Genomic DNA, 23608 nt, shown 5'->3' with positions numbered 1-23608 from the left:
GGTGTCTCTCCAGGCTCTCTATTTTCTATTGGTCTATGGATCGATTCTTTGACCAATGCCATGCTATCTTGATTACAATTGTTTTATTTTTATAAATTTTTAATTTAATTTTATTTTTTAATGTTTTTTTGAGAGAGAGACAAAGTGGGGGAGGGGCAGAGAGAGAGGGAGAGAGAATCCTAAGCAGGACCCATGTTCATCACACAGCCCAACGTGGAGCTCGGTCTCACCACCATGACATCATGACCTGAGCTGAAATCAAGAGTCAGATGCTCAACCAACTGAGCCACTGAGGTGTGCCACTTTTTTTTTTTGAGACAGAGAGAGACTTAGCAGGGGACAGAGGCAAAGGGAGTGATAGAATCTTAAGCATGCTTCACACCCAGCACAGAGCCCAAAGTGGGGCTCAATCTTACGACCATGAAAGCATGACCTGAGCTGAAACCAAGAGTGGGACACTTAACAGATCGAGCTACCCAGGCCACCGTAGCAAGTCTTAAAGTCAGACAATGTCAGTCCTTTTACTTTGCCTTTCCATATAATCTTTAGAATTATTTCATCAACATACACAAAACAACTTGCTATGATTCTAATTGGGATGACATTTGAATCAGTGCATAAAGTTGTGAAGAACATTTCTAACCACAAAAATAGAAGAGCTCTTCATTTATTTAGACCTTCATCAGAACTTCATAGTTTTTCACAAATAGGTCTTGTACAAAACTTGTTAGATTAGTATATAAGTATGTAATTTTGGATCTTTAATTTCAAATTCTAATTGTTCATTACTAGTACACAGGAAAGCAACAGACTTTTGTATATACACCTTGTATGCTGCCACTGTGCTATAATCAACTATGAGTTCCAACAGTGTGTTTGTAAATTCTTTGTATTTTTTATTTAGACAATCATGTAATTTTCAGACAGTTCTATTTCTTAGCCTTGTCTTATTGCATTACTTAAAACAACCAGTATGATGTTGAATACGAGTGGTGAAAAAAGATATCCCTGTCTTGTTCACAGTGTTAGGGAGAAAGCACTGAGTTTCTTACCATTAAGTATAATGTTACCTATAGTTTTTTGTTCTGTTCTGGGTTCGTAGAGGAAATGTTATTTATCAGGCTGAGGAAGTTCCTCTCTGTTCCTAGTTATCTGGGAGTTCTTCCTCAAGAATGTGTGTTGCGTTTTGTCAAATGTTTTTCTGCAGCTACTGATATGATCCTAAGAGTTTGCTTCTTTTTTACCTGCTGATGTAATGGGGTATAATAATTTTTTTAATTAATTGAAAATAATTAATTTCGGTTGTAGAAGGGATCTCAAAATTTTCGAAAAGAGGAAAGTTGGTCGGGTGCCTGCGTCACTCGGGCAGTTAAGTCTCCGACTTCAGCTCAGATCATGATCTCAGGGCTCATGAACTCAAGCCCCGCAAAAGGTGAGCTTGAGCCCCGCTCCAGGCTCCGCACTCTCTCTCGCTCTCTCCCTCACTCTCTGCACCTCATGGGATTCTCTCTCCCTCTCCCTCTCTCTCTCTGCCCCTCACTCACTCACACTCTCTCACTCTGATAAATAAATAAATAAATAAATAAATAAATAAATAAATAAATGGATGAATGAATAGTTTTTAAAAAAGAAAATAGGAGTGTTGCTTTTGTTCCAGTATCTCACATCGTTGGCAGTGAGTAACTGCTGAATAAAGAAGTGGACCAACACCTATAGGTGTTCTGTTCTGATATGGAAATGGAAAATCATGCAAATAAAAAAAAAAGGAGAAGGCGACTTCTTAAATGTGATAAATCAAAGATGATCACGTGTGGGTTACAGGTGGACTGAGGTGCTGTGATCTCTGCATCAAGGATGGAAAATCGTCCCTGGGCATGGCCCAATGCAACGCTACTCTTCTTCTAAGAGGCCAGTAAGTCCTAGAGGTGCCAAGGCTACACTTCATTTTCCCTGCTGGTATCATCACTTCCCAGCTTAAGACAGGATGTGAACAGCTACTGTTAGCAAATGAAATCCAGCTGAGGCAAACCGATGGGAAGTGACTTGGCAAAGAAAATGACAGCAATAATGGGGAATAAGAAATCCCAGGCATATGAGGGAAAAGGTTTCAGAGGCTAACTCCCAGGAAAGGATTTATTACCAAAATGATAAATTGATTCTCTTGCCAGAATTGCTATTTAACAAGCAGAAACAACGCTAGGCCACATTCATTAGCCCACTGAATCTAAACCATTTAGCCTTATTTCCTTAAACTCCATATCCTAATAAATCCATGGTCCTCAGGCTTTGGCAGCATACCTAGGGAATGTGTGAAAAGTTAACACACATGTGTCGAGTGTGTATGTCTATACATGTGAATAGGTATGTGTGGAATATATGAGTAGGTTTGCATGGAGTGTATATATCATATGTACATTTAAAACCTCAGTAAGTTATATATAGTCAGTTCTCACTATTTGTGGTCACCACGTTCTATCACATCACCACAAACAATGAATGAGTCAATACTGAATTATTGCCACCAGAGGAAATACTGGGTTCAGCTCTACTAACTCTCTCCTCGTATTTTCCTCAAATGACCAATACTTAACCGTATTATATGTGTGTTTTTGTTTAAAAACATCTTATTTAATATATACTGTTGATTCCTTACCAGTGAACTCATGGTGGACGCCTGAATGAAGCTTATCTTACACATTTCCTTCATGAGGCACATCAGAGCCTTCTTGCACTAAGGAATGCTAGACAGGATTTCAGCACTATATCTGGAGGCCATTTTAAAGAATGAAATCTTCCACAAAAAGTCCACAAATTTGAAAAATGTTGTCACTAAACAGATTGGGAAATGGACATCTATTTACAGTATGAGAGCCAAAAGAATAAGGTCAAGTCAAACCTTGTTTGACCATAGCTGGCAGTATATGGATGAGGCCACCCCAGATTTTTCTCCCCCCCTGCAGAGGTATAGGTCCGTGAATGATCACAAAAGCACTGTGAATATTAATGTGGGGGTTACAAGTATATTTTACCAAGTAGGTGAATTCATACACACAAAAATCCACAAATGACAAGGACTGAGTATATGCATCTGTGTGTGTTTATTATACATATTGCTGTGTGTGTGTGTGTGTGTGTGTGTGTGTGTGTGTTTGTACACAAATTCAGAGAAAGAAGACAAATGATACATTTGAAAGTTGGCAAACTGGCATATGGGTTAAATAGAAAGCAGTAATTTTCCTTTAAAATTCTGTTGCTGATTAATTAAATAGGCTTTGTTTACAATTTAATTAGATATGTAAGTGATTTTTGAGAAATTGGCAAAATATAAGCACTAAGGGAATGAAAACTTAGTTACCTCCAAAATTACTCTCCGCTTCCAGAAATAGAAACAGGTAAAAATGGTAATGAAAAGAAATATTTATAGCCCTGCCAAGAACCAATCCAATCATTGTCAGTCTTTGTCAATTTTCTTCTTCTTCAAGCATTCATGCCACTAAATTTCTGCTTTTCTTAATACTTTGGAGAGACTGTTATGGCACAGATTTCTAACTTAAGGTGACAATTTTAGAAACTGGACCAACAGAGTTGAGAATGTACTAAAATCAGTAGGCAAGACCTAAAAGGAAAAGCCAGAAAACAGATCATAACGTATAAGATGAAGTTCAAAAGGATAATACTTTATTCATTGAGTACAAACCATGGGCCTAGCCTTCGAATTTGAATGGGTAGTGAAAATGGATCCTTGTAGCAGTACACTGAGACAACAAATGAGGAAGAAGGAGAGAAGGAGGAAAGGTTCACTTTCTTCTCAGTCACAAAATCACAATTTTTTAGAAAAATAAAATACTAGTTTAAACTCACATACTAAAAAATGAAAGAACCTTGGAAAACAGTTTTTCAGTTTCTTCTAAAACTGAACATACTCCAACCAGACAATGGCCCCCCTTGCTATTTACCCCAAAAGAGTTGAAAACTTATGGCCATACAAAAACCTGTATGCAATTGTTTATACCAGCTTTGTTCATAACTAGCCAAACTCAGAAGCAGCCAAGACATCCTTCAGCAAGTGAATGGGTAAATGGTGATACATCCAGACAATAGAATATTATGCAGCACTAAGAAGAAATGAGCTGTCAAGACGTGGAAGAAAGTTAAATGCCTATTACTAAGTGAAAGAAGCCAATCTGAAGATGCTACCAACTCCATGATTTAAACTATATGACATTCTGGAAAAGTCAAGAATAAGAGAAGGTGAAAAGATGAGAGGTTGCCAGTTGGTTGAGGGGAGGGATGAGTTAGTGGAGTACAGAGCATTTTTAAGGCAATGAAAATACTCTGATGCCATAATAATGGACACATGTCTATATACATTTGTCCAAAACCATAGAATATACCAACACCAAGAGTGAACCCTAACATAAATTATGGGCTGTGGTGATTATGGTATGTCAGTGTAGGTCCAGAAATTTTTATAAATGTACCACTCTGGTGGTGGATGCTAACAATGAGGGAAACTAGAGGTGCTTGGTGGCTCAGTCAGTTAAGCCCCTGACTTTCAATTTTGGCTCAGGTCATGATCTCACGGTTCATGGGATTGGGCCCCGTGTCATGTGCAGACCCTGCTTGGGATTCTCTCTCTCTGCCCCTCTCCCACTTATGTGCATGCTCTTCCTCTCAAAATAAAAAATAAATAAACATAAAAAAATAATGAAATTATGCCATTGATGGATCTGAGGGTATAAGGGAAATCCCTGGAAGCTTTCTCTCAGTTTTGTTGTTAACCTCAAAGTGCTCTAGAAATAAATTCTTCAAAACTTTTCTTAATTAAAACAAAAATGAAAGAATGATAAAAGTGCATCCAAATGAAGATATAATATCACTGGGAAGTTAACTTACTTTGTCGGTAAGAACAGTATTAGGTAAGAACAGTATGTTTCTGGTGAGCTTACATAGATTCTTTAAAAGGGAAATTAAATAATTAAAGAATTTAATGAACCTATCAAGTGGACAAATTCGCTGGAAAAAAAAATCCTCAACAGTTCATGACAACTCCTTATTACTGTTAGAATGCCACTTAGAGTCTGCTGTTGCCATCCAGCAGACAGCTGAACTTTGCCAGGATCAGTAAATATCACAAATAAAATGGTCTACCCAAAGCAGACCTGTAATTAACCACTGAACTAATCATTCTAACTCGAATACCCGCACAGAACTACGCAATCCAGAAGCTGATAGAGAAAGTAAGCATTGCAAAATAATGACCTGATCTTACAGTTCTTTGCTTCCTATGTTAGGATACTGAATAAACAAATTAATTCTGCAGAAAGAACAAGCCCAAATCAGAGTGACACAGTGCCACAAACTAGTGAAATTCTGACTTCAGACCAATCTCATGTAGAAAACCTTAAACACACACACACACACACACACACACACACACACACACACACACACACACAATTCCTTTCTTTTTTAATTTGTTTTTAGTATTTATCTTATTTTTGAGAGAGAAAGAGAGAGAGAGAGAGAAAGCACAAGCAGCGTAGAGGCAGAAAGAGCCAGAGACAGAACCTGAAGCAGGCTCCAGGCTCTGAACTGTCAGCACAGAGCCCGACATGGTGCTCGAACTCATGAACCGTGAGATCATGACCTGAGCTGAAGTCAGACGCTTAACTGACTGAGCCACCCAGGTGTCACCACATTATTCCTTTCTTAACTTCAGAAGTCTTTGGAAACTCATGAGGGAGGAGAGCTGTTTTTATTTAAATATGAAACAAATTGAAACAACACTGAAACACATTAAAGATTTTCACCAAGGTAAATTCTTCACTAACAACTATAGCTTCATTTTTAAATATTATAATAATGAAAATATTTGTTGACTGCTTATAACACCTAAGTCATTGTTCTGGGGACTTCACAAATAATTAACTGATTTGTTTCTTAAAAAAACACCATCATGTAGACGACACTATTATCCCAATTGTATACCGAAGAGAACTGAGTTTTAGAGAGTTTAAATCATTTGCCCATGGCCATGGGGGTCACACTCGTAACCAGTGCCAGGACCACAAAAATTGGCTCTGATAAGCTACCCCACAAAATGAGTTTTTTTCTAATGCTCAGGACATTCGACCTTCACTTGAAGATCATCTACCCTTTCTTTTTACTTGCATTCTTTTTACTGTCACCATTTTCTCTAAGACCATTCTTTTTCCCCCTCTCTTTTTTATCTTGATTACTTTCCCACTGTTTTCTTCCCTGTCTTTAATAGTTGACTACAGGAAACTAATGTGCATTTATCACATAAATTAAATGACTTTGTGGTCCATACTGTATTATTCACTTTCCAAAAATCTATAGGGCCATTAATTAGATTTCTTGTTTCTTCTTAACTTTTCAGGGGATCCCTAGTTAGCAACCTTTGTTAGGAAAAGATTCTAAGGCCCTATTCTAGGTAAATTATAGTCACCCATTAGACTGAGGTGAGATCATGAAGCAACAGATAATTAGCACCAACAATCATAGAACCCACTCATGGATATACTGGCTTAACAAAACAAATTAAAAACTGGTCTGATTTAGAGAAGCTCAGAGAAGTTTTGTTTGGCTCACGCTATAATTTAAACTGTATTAAATTAGGTGAAAATATTTATTAACCAAAAAAAATGCATAGAAAATCTGAATTTCTGGTTTACCTTGATAAGTGGCAATGCTATTCCTGATTTTTCAAAGCAACAAGCAGATGATGTTGAGTGACAATTTCTATCTCCCTCAGACAAGCTTAGGACTCTACAATAGTGTTCCTACACACAGTTCACTCATTTACACCTGCTGGCCCCGTGGGACAGTTGATACTGTAGACCCTTGAGTTTAAAATCTTAGTAAGCCACCCAACCATGTCTAGGATTAGAGCAGCAAAATTAAAAATGTGCTTCTAATTTGGTTTATAACTTCCTAATTCCTTTTTTTTTTTTTACCAATTATTTCAAACTAGTTCTAAAATTGACCTAGTTTGGAAATTCACTAGTTCTCTTTTAAAGACCAAAAATTTAAATATATGACACATAAGAACACTGGAATTGACTTTTTTGTATAAAATAGGAAAAATCCAGAGGTCAGCCCAGAAGATACTGTGACTATGTCAAATCCAAAGCAGATAGAAATCTTAAGAAAGAAATGTCATGCCCAAATAATGAAAGTGAGTCAGCAAAGGCAGTAATTATACATTTTCATGTTTTTCAATACAGATAAAATTCTCTTCATTTACCCCAGATGTGTTTTTCTATAAAGCATGGTTGAATGGTTGCCTCTATGTTTTTGAATGGGTAAAGCTTAGAGATGATAACCCAAGTAACAGAGGGGAGGCTGGTGAACCTGTCCAAAAGAGGCATCTTCAGAACAAGCTTATGTTTTTATTTAGATGGTATGTTAGAGATCCATAAAAATAGCAAAATTTCTAAAATCGACTTTATTGATATTTTCGGTAAGGGTGATTGAAAAGACCTCAATTTACCTGACTTTGGGTAGGGAGATGAATATTACAGTATTTTTAAAATGATCCACCCTCAAATTACCTACCTGGAATACCACTGCCCAGGATTTGGAATTAAACAGATGTAGATTTGAAACACGGTCAGCTATTTATTTTATAATAGTGAACATCTGGTAAGATAATAAACATCAGTCTCATAGCACAGTACCCATGTTACATTAAAAAAAAAAATGTATTCTCTGATACACAAATGTGCCTTCTGTGCCTCTCACACACAGCTGAGACATGCAGTCCTCAAAAAGCAGAGCTGAGCACGGAGGCCAAGTGTAGAGGCAGAGAGTTTGATTCTGAAGTTCCATAATGTTATCTATTAGGATACTTTAGAGACAAACATTAAAAATTAAAACCGTGGCCACTAGAAGAAGTTGCTATGGCTTTCAGAACTCATATAAAACAAAATAAGATGAAGTAATTTAAAAACTGCTGACATTTCCAATTAACCTTGCATTCTTTGGTGGTTCTTTATAAAAATTACTGAGAATATGCTCACATACAGCTCAGGGATGATGCCAACATGCTCCTTCCCCTGGGACTGATCTAGTAGGGCAGTGGTTACCAAGATTTCTACCATTCTTTCATTTTCACTGGTATTTAACTAGTATTTCACTACCATTGCTCTGCCTTCTTGAAGTCCTATACCTCTACTTGCTATTGACATTAATCCTTAGCATTCTTTTGTTCTATAATAACCTCTCACTAAGTCAGGTCATTTTTGTCCTCCCCAGCTGCTGATAAAGCTTGCCCCAGGCAATTAACTGTATTCACCTCAGACCATCAGAAGATTTAGTTTTCCTAATGTCCGTGAACCTTTGGAAAGAACCCAAGTCTGTAAGATGACTCCCAGAGCAAGTCGAGCTTAACACAGAGCAGAAGCCTCTTCTTTGGTCTTTCTTTCCAATTGGTATCCCCATTTGCCTGCTGGATCCAGTGTTTCTTAATCCCAATTTCAGGGCTTGATTCTTTATATTCGTTGGATTTACATGACCCAATATTATTTTCCCAATGCCTTCAATTTTAACACTACACATTACTTAGTCCATTATACCACGAATCCTAAATAAGAGATGCTCCCACAGTCAGCTCCTATGGCAGACTCCCTGGCCTCACAGACAGGAAAAGTATTCCAAAAAAGACCATGAAAAAATAAAGGGTAAAAAAGGATAAACATCAAGGCAAACTAGAACAAAGCAAAGATCAGGGCAGAAGGAACAGAAAGCAATGGACACAAAGAGAAAGAACTTAACCTCTGCTGAGTCTTATGTTGTCAAAATCAGTGGTGGCCGCCCAGTCAAAAATATTTTACCTCCTTCAGGATAAATAAACTTCAAGAGATTAATAAATCTACCCAAAATTAGATACCCACCGACTTAAAGAACGAGAATTCAAATTCAGAACTGGCTACATTATCTACCAAAGCACGGGGCTCCCATAACACATTACATAACAACATATATGTATTTTTTTTTCATCAGTTTTAATGACATATTGCTTAGGATGTGAGAAGCAGGGCTTGACACACCGCTTTGAAAGGAATGGAATGAGGGGGTACTGTTAGTACAAAGAGACTGAGGGAGGCAGGATGGGTAAGTTAAGAAGCTAAAAGAAAAAAAAAATGTGTTCTTACCTGGGCCCTGGCTGCAGCCTGGTCCTGTGGAAAAGACAATGAGCAGTTAGCAACACCTGGGGGACAGGTGTTCCCCTTACTGGGATTAGAGCAGGCGGAGACCACAGTCTCCTAAGAGGCCATAGTTGAAAATAGTTCATCCAAAGGTAAGTTCTTCTTAGATCTTCCTCCTGAAACAGGGATACAATACTCTCGATGTGAATTTACCCTGGGGAACGCAGAAAATTACACTTCTAAATTACAGTTAGAAACCCAACAAATAAATGTCACAAAGCTCCAAACTTGAAATGATAGGAAATCCTTGGAAATTAGAAATAGTGCTTTTTTTTTAAATGATGGAAGAAACCAAGACTCAAAGGGTTTAAACACCCTAAAACTGCAGAGATAACAAGAAGCAGAGTTGACACTGCAACACAGTATCAGACTCTGAAGTTATTTTTCATCATAAGTAGGCTGTAAGTTTCCATTACAATAACACGCTGAAAAATTACCTTTTGAACTGGCTGAATAGAAATACTGATTTCCTACCTGAGATCATTATTTCAGATCATGGAGCCAAGTCGTAGTTGATTCATGTTATTTGTTTTTCAAAATGGAACTTCAGAACATGTATTAACTGCTGTAAGGAATGCTGAAACTCCACATTTAAAAAATGGTAGTTTAAATTGTGTTTTCTTTCTACATTTGCTCAATATGGAAATTGTTAATATTGTAGCTTTAGCGCCCATTTAAGTCTTCAGCTTACTTTTGCTAATTATAAGCAAATCAATTGTTATAAGAAGTAGAATGTGATATTATATATATATTTTTTTCTTTAGTCAAGAGAATCATCTCCTGGATAGTTAGATTCCAAATGACTTGGCAAGACAGAAAGTCAATGAAGTACAATAAATAGACCCAGCGGAAACATTTTTCCTAAACAGCCCAGTCTAAACCACTCATTCTTCAGATATTGTCAAGATTGGATTAGCCTGGTTTAGGGAATCACATTTTCTAAATGAAATTTTGCAGCTGAAATGCCAAAGTTTTTATCATGCTATTATACCCTTGAGAAAAATAACAAGCAGACTATTTCACTCTTTTCTGGCTATTTGGTATGAAGCCTAAGTCATTTCCATAAAAGAACCAGATTTCTCCCTGACTCACCAGTACGTAAATTGGGATTAGCAGACTCTCAAAAAGTAACTGAAGGACAAAGAATAAAACACTGTTGCCATAATCACAAACCTGCAGAGTCTTCAGTAATGAAAATATTTACACTTCAGACTTTAGAACGCTAACATGGAAAGACCTTGTGGAGAAATAACTCAATCAACCAAACCACACGGTTAAGCACCCCTACTCCTCACCATCATACACGTACTGAAGCCATCATCAAGTGAGTCTGAAGACAGTGAATAACCACCTATATCTTCAGGTCCAGAGTTAAGAGTTTTGCTGAGGCTCACAAACTTTGTTTTGAAAGGCAAAAATCAGGTGGAGTCTCTTTAGAGCCAGGTGATGATGACAAGGGATTTTCATAGGACTCTGGTGACTTCAAGGTCAACAGTAAAAGGAGTAGCAAAGGAGAGTGGGTAAGGATAGGGCAGAAATATTGATTTATGAGTTTTCCATACCTCAACGCTGTATTTCATGAAAGAAACGAACATAGGATTGTACAACCCCTATTTAATGCTGACTTGTCAAGTCTTATAAAGTATTTGATTCTAGCTTGTTACCTCTAAGGGTCAGGTCTCTGTTTTAAAGAAACTATAACCAATATTGTGACTTAAAATTCCCAGGGAAAAAAAACAGCAGCTTGTCCATAAGACTGAGTGAAAATGTAAGATCTTCCACAATAACTGTATAGAAATTATATTTCTAGAAATACCTTGGGTAAAGTAGCAACAAAAGGTAAGTGGGCAACAAGGGGATTCCGTGTTCTCAGTCCCTCTTGTCCTTGTGGCACATTATATTTGTATATATTCTGTCTTTCTGAGTATGGTAAAGATCAGTGTGGTAAGGACCAAAACGTGCCGGTAAATGCATAAAGCTCTGAAGCATATAATATGGTAGTGCCATTATTATCATCATCATCACCATAATGCTCACCAGTGAGTCAGGAAAAGAATCCTAATTATAGTGTAGGAAAAAAAAAAATCAAGCTGCCCTGGCAAGAGAAATGTAATAGATGAATTATTTTTGCAATGCTATCTGATCATCAAGAGATATTGCCTTTAATCATTTCTTACATCTCTTACCATGAGGTAGAGTGAAGACATTTCCTTGAAGTAACTTGAAGGGAAATGTTTACATTACATACTTACAGCCTCACATTAATACAATTTTGTAAGTGTTCTAGGCTATTTCACAGAGGACAACCGCTACCTAATAGAGGAGCTAATTAATAGAGCTAATTAATAGAGGAGACCTCCTGCAGAGGCATCAGAATTGAATTGTGAGACAGGGGTCCCAAATTTGAGTTCCAGGTTCTAACTACACACCATAAAGATTTTGCCCTTCAAGCCTTCAACTTTTCTTCTATAAGATAAAATCTTTCTCTGTTTATGGCTAATTTAAGTAGCCTGTATATACGAGGAATGAGGTAGGAACACCAAAAGTAGAGTCAGAGGGAGGAACATATAATTTCTGCTTTCAAGGAATGTGTAAATACTACAGGACACCACTACAGATACCACAGACACACACACACACACACACACACACACACACACACACACACACAAACATACACAAACACCAAAATTAAGCATAAGCAGTGATAAGCTTTAAGGTTACAGTTGACCGATAAGATGTAGTAAAGGTAAACTACTAATGCAGAGATTGAAAAGTCTGCCTCAGTTATAAACATGTAGAATATAAACAGGTAGGACCGCATACTGTGGGTAATTGTAATGTGTAGACATAGGTCCATCAATGGCAACAAAAGGAATGCTCTGGTGGGAGATGTTGCTAAGGCGGAGGAGGCTACACATATGAGGGGGTGGGGGTACTTGAGAAATCTCCCTACCATCCCCTCAGTTCTGCTGCAAACATAACACTGCTCTAGAAAAACAAAGTCTTGGGACACCTGGGTGGCTCAGTCAGTTAAGCATTTGACTCTTGATTTTGGCTCAGGCCATGATCTCATGGTTCATGAGATGGAGCCCTACGTCAGGCTCTGAGCTTAGAATTCTCTTTCTCCCTCTCTCTGCCCCTCCCCCGCTTGTGTCCCCCCCCCAAATAAATAAATAAATATTTTAAAAAACAAAAAATAATAAAAAGTAAAATAAAAAATAAAACAAAGTCTTAATGAAAACAAATAGCACGTGTCTTCAAAAGTTCATATGAAGAAAGAGGACTTAAAAGACAAGAGTAGAGATGGACTGTGGAACTTACTTAGGTTTGATATCTAAATTTTATTCAATATGAACAGGTAATGAGGATGTGACTCTTTGTATTACAAGAGGATTTGCCTAATAGTGACTTGCCCACATAAAATCCTTACTTGTTTTCACTGATACTTTTCAGAATTACTGAATTGTCTTCCACTTAGAATGCAGTAAACGCAGATATTCAGAATAATCTCTACTTCTCTTATTAAAAAAAAGATACGTCTCTATCAAATGACTTTTCTTAAAACAGAGGCCTAAAAATCATAGTTATTCATTAGATATTATTATTAGATATATAGAGAGAGATAATTACATACATATTTTATATATATCTTGAAAGTTTGCAATCACTGAATGTGATGCTCTTTTAGAAATGTTTACTGCATAATCATTGTGGCAGAGAATGAAAAGTACTGCCTAAGAAGAAGATGACCTTTATTGTCATCAGTTTTTTCCTAAGTGACAAGAAAATTTTCTGGGCTACAGTTCTCGCTCCCAAAAATTCCTTTCCTTCTTTCTTCCTCTCCTCTCCTCCATCTTCCCTCCTTCTTCTTTTTTCTTTTCCTTCTCTTTTTTCTCCTCCTCCCTCCCCTCTTCCCCTTTCCTTTTTTCCACCATTATATTTATGAAGTGTTAAGAATCATCTCAAAATACAGAGATAAAAGAATCAGTAATGGCCCTAAGAAACTTATTTGCTGGTTAGAAGCAAATTAAAAAATTAGCAAAGTATAGAAAATTCACCTGAAGTAAATTTTAAGAGCAAATAGGAATTAACCAGTTATTCTCATAGGCTCTGATAGAAGCAACCGCAGATGACCATGGATGCACACCCAACACAGGACGCTTAAATAAAGATGGACAAGGTGAGGGACATGGAGGAACCATGTGGATAAAGTAGTATTTGAAATTGAAGGAAAGGTAAGGATTAAATAGGCATGAGATGGAAATAGGGGTGAAAATGTGTAAAGATGTAAGGAACATATGAAATCGCCTTAAAATGAAAGTGATGGGGTGCCTGGGTGGCTTGGTTGGTTGAGCATCTGACTCTTGATTCTGGCTCAGGTTGTGACCTCATGGTCCATGAGTTTGAGCTCCGTGTTGGGCTCTGTGCTGACAGCTCAGAGCCTAGAGCCTGCTTGGAATTCTGTCTCTCACTTTCTCTCTGCCCCTCCTCCACTTGTGCTCTCTCAAAAACAAATAAACATTAAAGAAATAAAATGAAATGAAATGAAATGAAATGAAATGAAATGAAATGAAATGAAATGAAATGAAATGAAATGAAATGAAATAAAACAAAAATGAGCAGGGTGGTACAGGAGTTCAAGGTACAGATGAGGGACAGTATAAGAAATAAGGGTGCAGAGGTGGACAAAGGCCAGATTATGAGAATCAGGGTGAGCTATGTAATTGGGATTTTATTCTTTCAGTTTGGTTATGGGTGGTTCCTGAAGAATTGTAAATACTAGAAGGACTTGATCAGTGTGCCTTTTAAGAAGATCACTTTAGCAAGCATGATGAGAAGGGGTTGGGAAAGGACCATACTAACATGGAGGAAATCAGTAATAAAATATAGTGTAGCTCAGTCAAAAGATGGTAACGGATTTTAGGTCATAGAGAGGTAATGAGAATTATAAGAGATATCAAGAAAATAAAACAGTTAAGATTTAAATATTATTCCATGTGACTGTCAACAGAGGAAGAAGGGTCAGGGATGACTACTATGTCTCTCATTTGAGCTTAGTATGACTTGGCTTTGGCAAAAGAAGAGCCACTAAATCTCACTGGTGCACAACAAGACACAATTGTTTCCTGTTCATGCCATTGCTGCTGTTTCTACACAAGCTAAGCACAACTGGGCTTGACTCTACACTACACGTTGGGTCCAAGTCTGCTCCACCTCTCATCCTCGTTGGACCAACATATACCTGAAGCATCATCTTCTTATCAGGAAAGGCAGAAAGTCATAAGGAAGTCCATCCAACAGCCTTTAAACCTTAAATTGTGTCATAAATACCACCACTGTCCTGGCGAAAGCAAGTCATATGGCAATGAATGGGAAGTGTACCCACCATGAAGCCATGGCAAGGGTGTGTACATATTATAATAATCCAGGGCAGTGGGCAACAGAGACTAATAATTCAATTTACCACAAGCCCACTGTGGATGGTGGAGGTATTCTTAAAATAAGGAATTATAAAAAAGAGAGCACAATATGGACATAGAAAAAGAGAATTTGGGTTATTGAAATGCTTCCAGCACTTAAAATCACTGGTGTTTAGTAGGTAGTATGGTATATAGATAGAGCTGTCAGGAGAATTATAACTGGGTTGGGAACACAAATGAGAAGCTCTCAGCATTGATATTCAAAAGGCACTGTAGGTCAAATAATGAAACTCTAGGGTAAAGAATCCCAATATTTAAGGGTTGAGAAGCAGCAGAAGACTCATAAAGGAAAATGAGATAAATGGTAGAGATATAAAACCAAAGGAGAGAGTAATTTTATGTGCTAAAAGGTACAGAGGGGTCCAGAGAGGAAAGGACTCAGAATTCTTAATTGGATTTAGAATTTAAAAGAACATTAATGGCCTTTACCAGAACCATTTCAAAAACATGGTAAAGTTAGAATCCAAAGGCATCTTGAAAAAGATGACTGTTATCTTTCCAGTTGTTCCAGCATGATCTCCCATCCTTGCCCCTATCATTCACATCCCTTCCTCTTTAACATAAAAGCAACTCTGTCTCTTAAACACGTGCTGTGTCAATGCAATTCTCTGTATCCCTGCTCAGACCACTACAATAACTACCACATCCTACAAGAGCTTCCTGGCAGCTCTTCTGCCTCCATAATCCATTTACACATCACAGACACACCAATCCCTAAGAGGAAAAAAAATCAGATAATTGTAGTATACTGACAAGTACAATATAGAGGGTTAAAATAGGTCTTAGTCACTTTCTGTGGCAAAAACCTACTTTACCCCTCTATATTGTACTTGTCAGTATCTTATCTTTTTATGTATTTTCTATCTCCAAACATTACTGCAGATATATTGCCCTATGTATAAGTCACATCCATATTTTGCAAACATGGAACTGGACCTCAAAAGATGTTAGTAACTATTTGTTGAATAAATGCATATTATTGTCGATTAACTGAAGCGAGCTGAAGAATAAACAGGATACAACTCGGAAGGTAAAAAATAAATTCTAAACCATGATCAAAAAAAAGGAGAGAAGATGCACTACGGTTGCAGACTATGAGTCTGGAGTTCTCTCTTGTCCAGCAAGAGAACAGATGCAGAATTGAATACAAGAAAGGCTAATGTCCAGGAGGAGATAAGAGCCCCAAACAGGGGTTTCATCTCCGTATTTATTGAGCTCACAAGACGTTACCCACATAGTGAATGTGAAGAAAACAAGATCTTACACACATGAACATGGAGAAAAACATCAGGTAGTAATCATTAACTTGTGTGTGTAAGAAGCAAAGGGTCTGGGGGGGGGGTGGGCAAGTGGAGTTTGTGATCAAGGTACATTGGTGTTCAGATGGAAAGTAATTTTACTCGTGATCCCATTACAATATCTCTTTAGCTAGCCTCGGGCGCTTTCACCCCGTGGTGGCAGCTTTCCACCCTAAGCTTTTTTCTAACCCATTTATGTAAGTAGAACCTATTTCCCCACACACTACTTGGACAGCATGGGTCTTATTAATTTGTTTGTATATTCACTTATGGATGTATATATGTATTTTCCTGCAGTGACTAAGGCATTGTTAAATACTGACAGGAGTGGAAGTTGGGAATGTAAAAATAAATAAATAAATAAAAAGCAGAAATCAGAGGAAATAATGGAGAACAGGGACTGAGAAAGGAAGTCTGGAAGAGAGTAGGTTTCAGATTGGGAGTGGAGTTACTAGCCACGGAACAAAAAAGAGACCCTTTTTTCTACCTAAATTAGCAAAAGGTATGGATAATCAATGCTTGTTGTTTTTTTTTTTTCTTTCTTCCTCAAAACTATTATACCTACCATTGTATAAGCTACTCTCCTCATTTGGTATTTCATGCAGATTTTCCTCTGTCTTTAGAGATTCTGATACAGCATTACTTTTACTGGCCCTGCAAGTGCTCTTTTTAAGCAAGTGTTTAAATAACCACTAGTTTATTTTTTTTTATTGACAATAGGATTTTTTTTTAATTTTTCATTATTGTAAATCAAATTGCTATATGTGTATGTGTATGAAATAAATCTATAAATCTTTGTGCAGGTCTTCGAATATTTCCATGGTAAAAATTCCTAGAGTTACTATATTTGAAGAGTTGAATCTTATGAAATATATTACAAAATTGGCTTCTATAACTTTTTCTACCACCTACTCTACTTCCTTCATGAACAATAAAAATCATGCACTCAAAATTTTTACAGTTTGATAGGTACTGAAGCTTCTTCTAAGGTAAATTTATTTGATTTCCAGTATACTTGAAGTGTTTGTACATGTATTCTCCATTAAGATTTCTTTTTGTGAGTTGTTTGCTCATATCAGCTATCTAATTTCTTATTGGGATTTTTTTTTAATTCATGAGTTCTGGTAGCTCCTTATGTATTTACATGATATTTAAGGTTAGCATAAATAAATTACATTTCATAGATTCTAACAAATCATGGGAACATGTATTATTATATACAATAATCAGTAATGTATACAATATGTATATTATATATGGCAGGAAAAATTCCTGCATATAACATTATTATATAATATTAATTTTAAAATTCATCCCATCTTAGGGATATTAAGTGGTGTAAAAAAAAATAGGGCACTGTTATAGTATGCAGATTAATTATCTTCAAAGATGCCCATACCCTTATTCCTAAAAAACATGAATATATTTTTCTCTGGAAGAAAAGACTTGGATGTTGATTCATTTTTGAGAGAGAGAGAGAGAGAGAGACAGAGAGTGAGTGGGGGAGGGGCAGAGAGAGGGAGAAACACAATCCAAAGCAGGCTTCAGGCTCTAAACTATCAGTACAGAGCCTGATGCAAGGCTCGAACTCATGAGCCGTGAAATCTTGACTTGAGCCGACGTGGGATGCCCAAGTGACTGAACCACCCAGGTGCCCTGGAAAAAAAGGATTTTGCACATGCAATTAAGATTACTGAATTTAAAACATAGAGATATCTTAGATTATCCAGGTGGACCTAAACTAATTGCATGAGCCATTAAAAAACAAAGAACTTTCTCTGTCTGAGAATAAATGATATGTGGCAGGAAGGGATGTGAGAAAGATTCCAAGAGGGAGAAACAGTAGATGTGCCATCACCAGCACATAGACCCATGTACCGTGAAGGGAGAGAGAGATCTCTAGGAGTCAAGGGCAGCTCCCAGCTGACAGACACAAGGAGATGAGATCAATGCCCTTCAAGTGCATTCAACATTTTCTGCCAACAACCTGAGTGACCCTGGAAACTTCTAGATGAGAGCCCAGGATGATTAGTGCCTTGATTTTGGACTTGTAAGACCCAGATCAGAAACAATAGCTATGACCACCAGACTTCTAACTTATAGAACTATGAGAAAATAAGCATATATTATTTGAAGCTACCAAGTTTGTACTAATCTGTGACAGCAACATTGAAAACTAATACAATTATAAAACAAAATTAGGTATATGAATTCAAGAAGACAGTTGAATTCTAAAATCTAACATTCCCCAGATTTAGAACAATGTAATTTTATGAAACTAGAGATGAGAGAGAACGAACACTACATTAAAGCAAATGAAAGAAAACTTCTGGAGTTTTTAAATCCAAACGTAATATTGTCAATTGTAAAGTTTTAATTTATAGTCTAGAACTATACTGGAAACTTCAAACTTGTGTATTCTCGAAATTTCTTCATTTTTTTGGTTTGATTTTCACCATTTTGAAAATTATCCAGGGGTCTCTGTAAAATATGCCTTGCAGCTGACTGCATATTTCTGACAATCTAAACTAGTAAGTGAAAGGCTGTGTATCTTTACTTCAACAGATGAAAAACAGGAACAAAGTAGAAATAAACATTTCTGATACAAAATTCTAAGGACACAATTAAAACAACCTGCCACTATTATAAATTTCTTTTCCAGGTTATAATTTTTAAGATGTAGGAAAATTATTCTGAGATTGTAAGCCAAATAAACAAGTGCTCATAAAAATATGAATATGTGAGCATGTAACTTGATTAACAGACCCAGGGAGTGATAAAATTTTCCAAATATCACTGCATCTTACTGTTTAATAACTACATTACTCAATTGAAGAAGTTGCAAAACATTTTTTTCTTCTATTTATCACCATAGTCTTAACTTGATATTATAATTTTATTTATTTTTTCTTTTTTTAATGTTTATTTACTCTATTTTTGAGAGAAAGAGAGAGAGAGCGCACAGTCTAAGGGAGGGGCAGAGAGAGAGGGAGAGAAAAGAGAGAATCCAAGCAGATTCCATGCTTCAGCACAGAGCCTGATACAGGGCTTGAACCCAAGAACTTCAAGATCATGACCTGATACAAAATCCAGAGTCAGATGACTAACTCCCTGAGCCACCCAGACACCCCACTATTATTTTAAATATGTGCTGGCTATGCCACTGTATCTCATATTTGACAGTGACCTAAAGACATAGTGTGGTTATGAGAAGTACGTTCAGTATGCCTGAACCAATCATTCAAATGATTATCAAAGGTCCAAATTGACAAAAGACAAGAACATAGCCCATCAATATGGGATTACTTTGAAAAAGAAGGTCCATACACAAAAGGATAACAATTCTACACTAGAAAATGGGGTAGGGATGGTATTAATAGTCTCCAGTTTGATTATTATTCTAAGGACCTACAGTATACTGAACTGTACATTTGTTGCATGAGCTTTGCATTTTATTTCCACTCTTGCGGTGTACTTTTCTCTCAAGGTAGTTCAGGAAAGTATACCAGGGCAGGGAATGATGAAGTCTTGCCTTTCCCGCCCCCCCTCCCCCCGCCCCTTAAACTGAAGGATGTGACGAGGCATCTTTGACAAATACAGTTGGTAATTACAAAATTACATCCGGCAAGTTCAGTCTTCAGAGAAGTACTAACAGATTAAGGAGTTCAGAGGTTCTTTCGAGTAATTTATTTAACACAGAAGTCATACTGACTGGAGATAATCTGAAATTATCTTGTAACCAAAATATAAGATTATCAGAATGCAAACACACTGAGGGAAATTTCTTCCAGCCAAAAGATTTGCCAAAATATTTGAATACAAATATTTCTGTGGTAATGACACTTAGAGCAAAGCAAATGGGAAAATTGTTTTCATAACACAAAACTATATAATCTTAAATTAATGTAATTATAATTATTTCCTTCTTAGATAATTTATTTATTCATTATTTTATCATTGGCACTTAAACAGAGTACCCGGCACAGAATGGATGATTGACACATGACTGCTGAATAAATGAATGAATGAATGAATTGTTCTAGCCCTCCCTGTATTTAGGGAAATACATTTTATAAGCAATAGCAGGAGCAGAAAATACCAAGTGGGACAGGCCTTCCACACTATTGACCTTCTGGATCCACAAGCAGAAAATGAGTTAGAGTGGAGGAGAAAAAGGATAAAGGAAAGATGACCAACGAAATGTTAGATGGCAAAGTCACAGAGTATCTGTTGGAAGTCAGAGATCTGTTTCTATTTTTTTCTCTGCCACTTATTGTTGGATGATCTTGGGTAAGTAATTTAGCTCCTCAAGATTTATTGTCCTCGTATGTAAATGGTGATAAAATCACTCAATTTATTAGATTGTCATGAGGATTAAATATGGTAATATCACCATTGTCTTGCACTGTGACTAGCATAGAAGGTCAGAATAAATGGCGGTTATTATTATTATGAGTATGTTGAGCTAAAGTAGCAAAAATAGTTTTTAGCTTGGTTACTTTAAAATGAATATTTAAGGAGCTGTCTTTCATTTCTTTCCCTTGTTAAGTGGAATTCTTTCATTAACTTCTCTTGGATCCTCACTGATTTGCATTATGTCTCACTAATACAAGATGAAACCAACCATCACTGATTGCATTATGATTAACTTCCCTAGTTTGTCATTTTCAAACAGTGAAGGATGACATGGCAATGATATCCCTTAATTAGTTAAACATTTCTCATTTATAAACCGGAAAGGATATTACATCTCAATGAATTTAAATGTGTTTTGACCCAAAGAAGCTAATTCTCCTGTTCGTGGATGTGGGCTGTTTAACACTGCAGTTAGTCAGGGGTTATCAGGTCAGGGAGAATTAGCACTTTCCTCAAAGGCGGAGCAAGCAGTTCTATGAAAGGCTATGTCTGTCTCTGTTGTCTGAATTACTTAGTCAATGGCAAAGAAAAAGATAAGAGTTTAATTCTGGGTAAAAATATCACCAAGGTAAAAATACCTAAATTATGCTTTGAGCCTTCACTCTATTTCCCTCCTATTTTACTCCCCAAGAGTAAAAGAATGAATAGAATTCCAACATTCTACTATTGAAAAGATTTGATTTATATTCGCCTAAATCTATTTCCTAGAACATGTGCCTTACGGCAAGTTTTGTATCTAGAGTCACATGACTCCAAATACTGAATAAAATATTTTATCTAAAGAAACCTGAACTAGGGGCGCCTGGTTGCTTTCGTGGGTTAAGTGTCTGTCTCTTGATTTCAGCTCAGGTTGTGATGCCAGGGTCGTGGGATCAAGCCCCACTTCGGGCTCCGCACTAGTTGAGGAGTTTGCTTAAGATTCTCTCCCTCTCTCTCTCTCTCTCTCTCTCTCTGCCCCTCTTCTGCTCATTCTTTCTCTCTCTCTCAAATAAATAAATAAATAAATAAATAAATAAATAAATAAATAAAATTTAAAAACCTAAACCACTTTACTCATTCTTACTCATTAGATGTGTTTTATCATCTACCAATATATGCATATGTGTGTATATAAATCTATAATGATACATGTATATATCACATATATCATATATATTACATATTATGTATTACCTGTATACAAATATAGATATAAAACTTGCATATATCTCTAATGTAGAAGAAGGTCAAAGAAGTGTGGGTTTGCAGAGAGGAGTCAGTCCATATAGATACATATTTTCCACCTAAATATGATGACACAGTCCCAGACTCAAAAGTCAAGAGTCAATTCATTAAGAGAAAATAAACTAGTTTAGAAGAGAACAGTTAAAAATGAATACATATACTATCAAAATAAAGAATGGTTTTCCTTTTACATAAACTGCTTACCAAAGTGGTGGAATACATTTAAATAAAAGAGCTCTGTGACTAGTTAGAAGCATCAATTAAACACATTGGCACAGCCTCAGTGTGAAGCTGAACTCTGTAAATTTGTCAGGTTCTGATATGATGTTTTCAGAATCTTTCTATTTGTAACTTTCATTTGCTGCAGTTAATTTCCAGATATAAATAGATAAAACTAAAAGGAATAAAGAGTGTGATGCTGTTTGACTCTTTTCTATAAGAAGTCTGCATTGTTTCCAGAATATTTTTTGTCCACAGAAATATAACACTGAGATATTAAAAGCCTATTGACTCAAATGCCTTATGTGATAGTATTCCTACGAGAGTACAATGAAAATTGAAAGTCAGAAATCTTAATTTTTAATTGTGAATTACAATTGTCGACCATAGGCCAAGCCATCTTGGGATAAATGTACTATAATAAATGATAACATTTAATGAGGGAAGAAATGCAATTGGTGTTACATTCTTTTTTTAATTTTTTAAGTCTATTTATTTTGAGAGTCAGAGACAACACAAGTGGGGGAAGGGCAGAAAGAGAGAGACAGACAGAATCCCAAGCAGGCTCTGTGCTGCTCACGCAGAGCCTAACATGGGACTCAAACTCATGAAACTGTGAGATCATGATGTGAGCCGAAACCAAGAGTCAGATGCTTAACCCACTGAGCCACCCAGATGCCCCAGTGCTACATTTAAAAGCTAAAGCATACACTAAACTTATATGAAAATGGATACATAATTTAAGCCTCAAGGTCTTGGACATGATATGCTATGGTCCTTTTCATGGATCATGTATCTGTTCCCACTGAATACAAAAGCTCAGATATTTGTTTAACCAGTCTAGCAGGATTCTGATTTGGGCATTAAGGGTGTCAGTATAATTAGGGCTTTGTCAAGTTAGACCTACTGAAGAATGCATTAGACTGATTTTATGAATTTATTCAGCAAGTTGGCTGCACTGTGTTCGTGTTTAGTCTCTGGCCTCCATTTTATAGAGACTGAAACTTCTTTATTTTTTCCATCACAAAATCAAAATCCTAAAAAGAATATTATGTTCCTCACTGAAAGTTCATCTCCTTAGCATAGAAATATATTTCCTGCAGCTTTTGACTAGATATCAGAAATTCCAATACAGCACTACCATTTAATAAGGATTTATTACAGGATTTAATATTGAATTAAGGTGTGATTTATCTAAAATTTATTGAGAAAGTTATAACGAGTTGGAAGACAAATGTTAGGACCTCAGAGATAAATTGTAATACACAGACTTAATTTTGAGGATTACATGCGATATTACTTTGATATATGCTATAAGAAAGAAGTCTTCTAAAACATATATAAAAGTTGGGTGCCTGAGTGTCTCAGTCAGCTAAGCGTCCAGTTTTGGCTCAGGTCATGATCTCATGGCTCGTGGGTTCCAGCCCCACATCAGGCTCTGTGCCAGAGCCTACTTCCGATACTGTGTCTCCCTCTCTCTCTCTCCTGCTCATGCTCTGTCTCTCAAAAATAAACAAAAAAATGTTAAATAAAAAAAAAATTTTTTTTTAAGATCTAGAAGAGATTTTACCTATCAGGACAATGAAGGCTGCCTACATCCCCTCATTTATTCTTTGCAGCGAAGGGTCTACTTCCTGTTTATTTGTAATTTCTAAATTATCCCTGATTTTCAGTAATAATTTAATCACAGCCACAGAAATTAATTATTAGAGAATCATTATAAAGAGAATTTGGG

General features: G+C 36.5%; 1 protein-coding gene across 8 annotated transcripts in view; it reads right to left on the bottom strand.

Annotated features, from left to right (window-relative positions):
• The window catches only part of PRR16 (proline rich 16), a 953840-nt gene that overhangs the window by 471114 nt on the left and 459118 nt on the right, over positions 1-23608 (bottom strand). For all 8 annotated transcript variants that reach the window (XM_045057987.1, XM_045057979.1, XM_045057982.1 and 5 more), the window contains one exon: positions 9180-9349. The gene's annotated coding sequence lies outside the window, so the exon portion shown is untranslated. The remainder of the gene's footprint in view (positions 1-9179; positions 9350-23608) is intronic.

Source organism: Felis catus, chromosome A1 (assembly GCF_018350175.1).
Source record: "Felis catus isolate Fca126 chromosome A1, F.catus_Fca126_mat1.0, whole genome shotgun sequence".
Lineage (NCBI taxonomy): Eukaryota > Metazoa > Chordata > Mammalia > Carnivora > Felidae > Felis > Felis catus.
The sequence above is the reverse complement of the archived record's forward strand: the minus strand, read 5'-3'. Positions and strand labels throughout refer to the sequence as shown.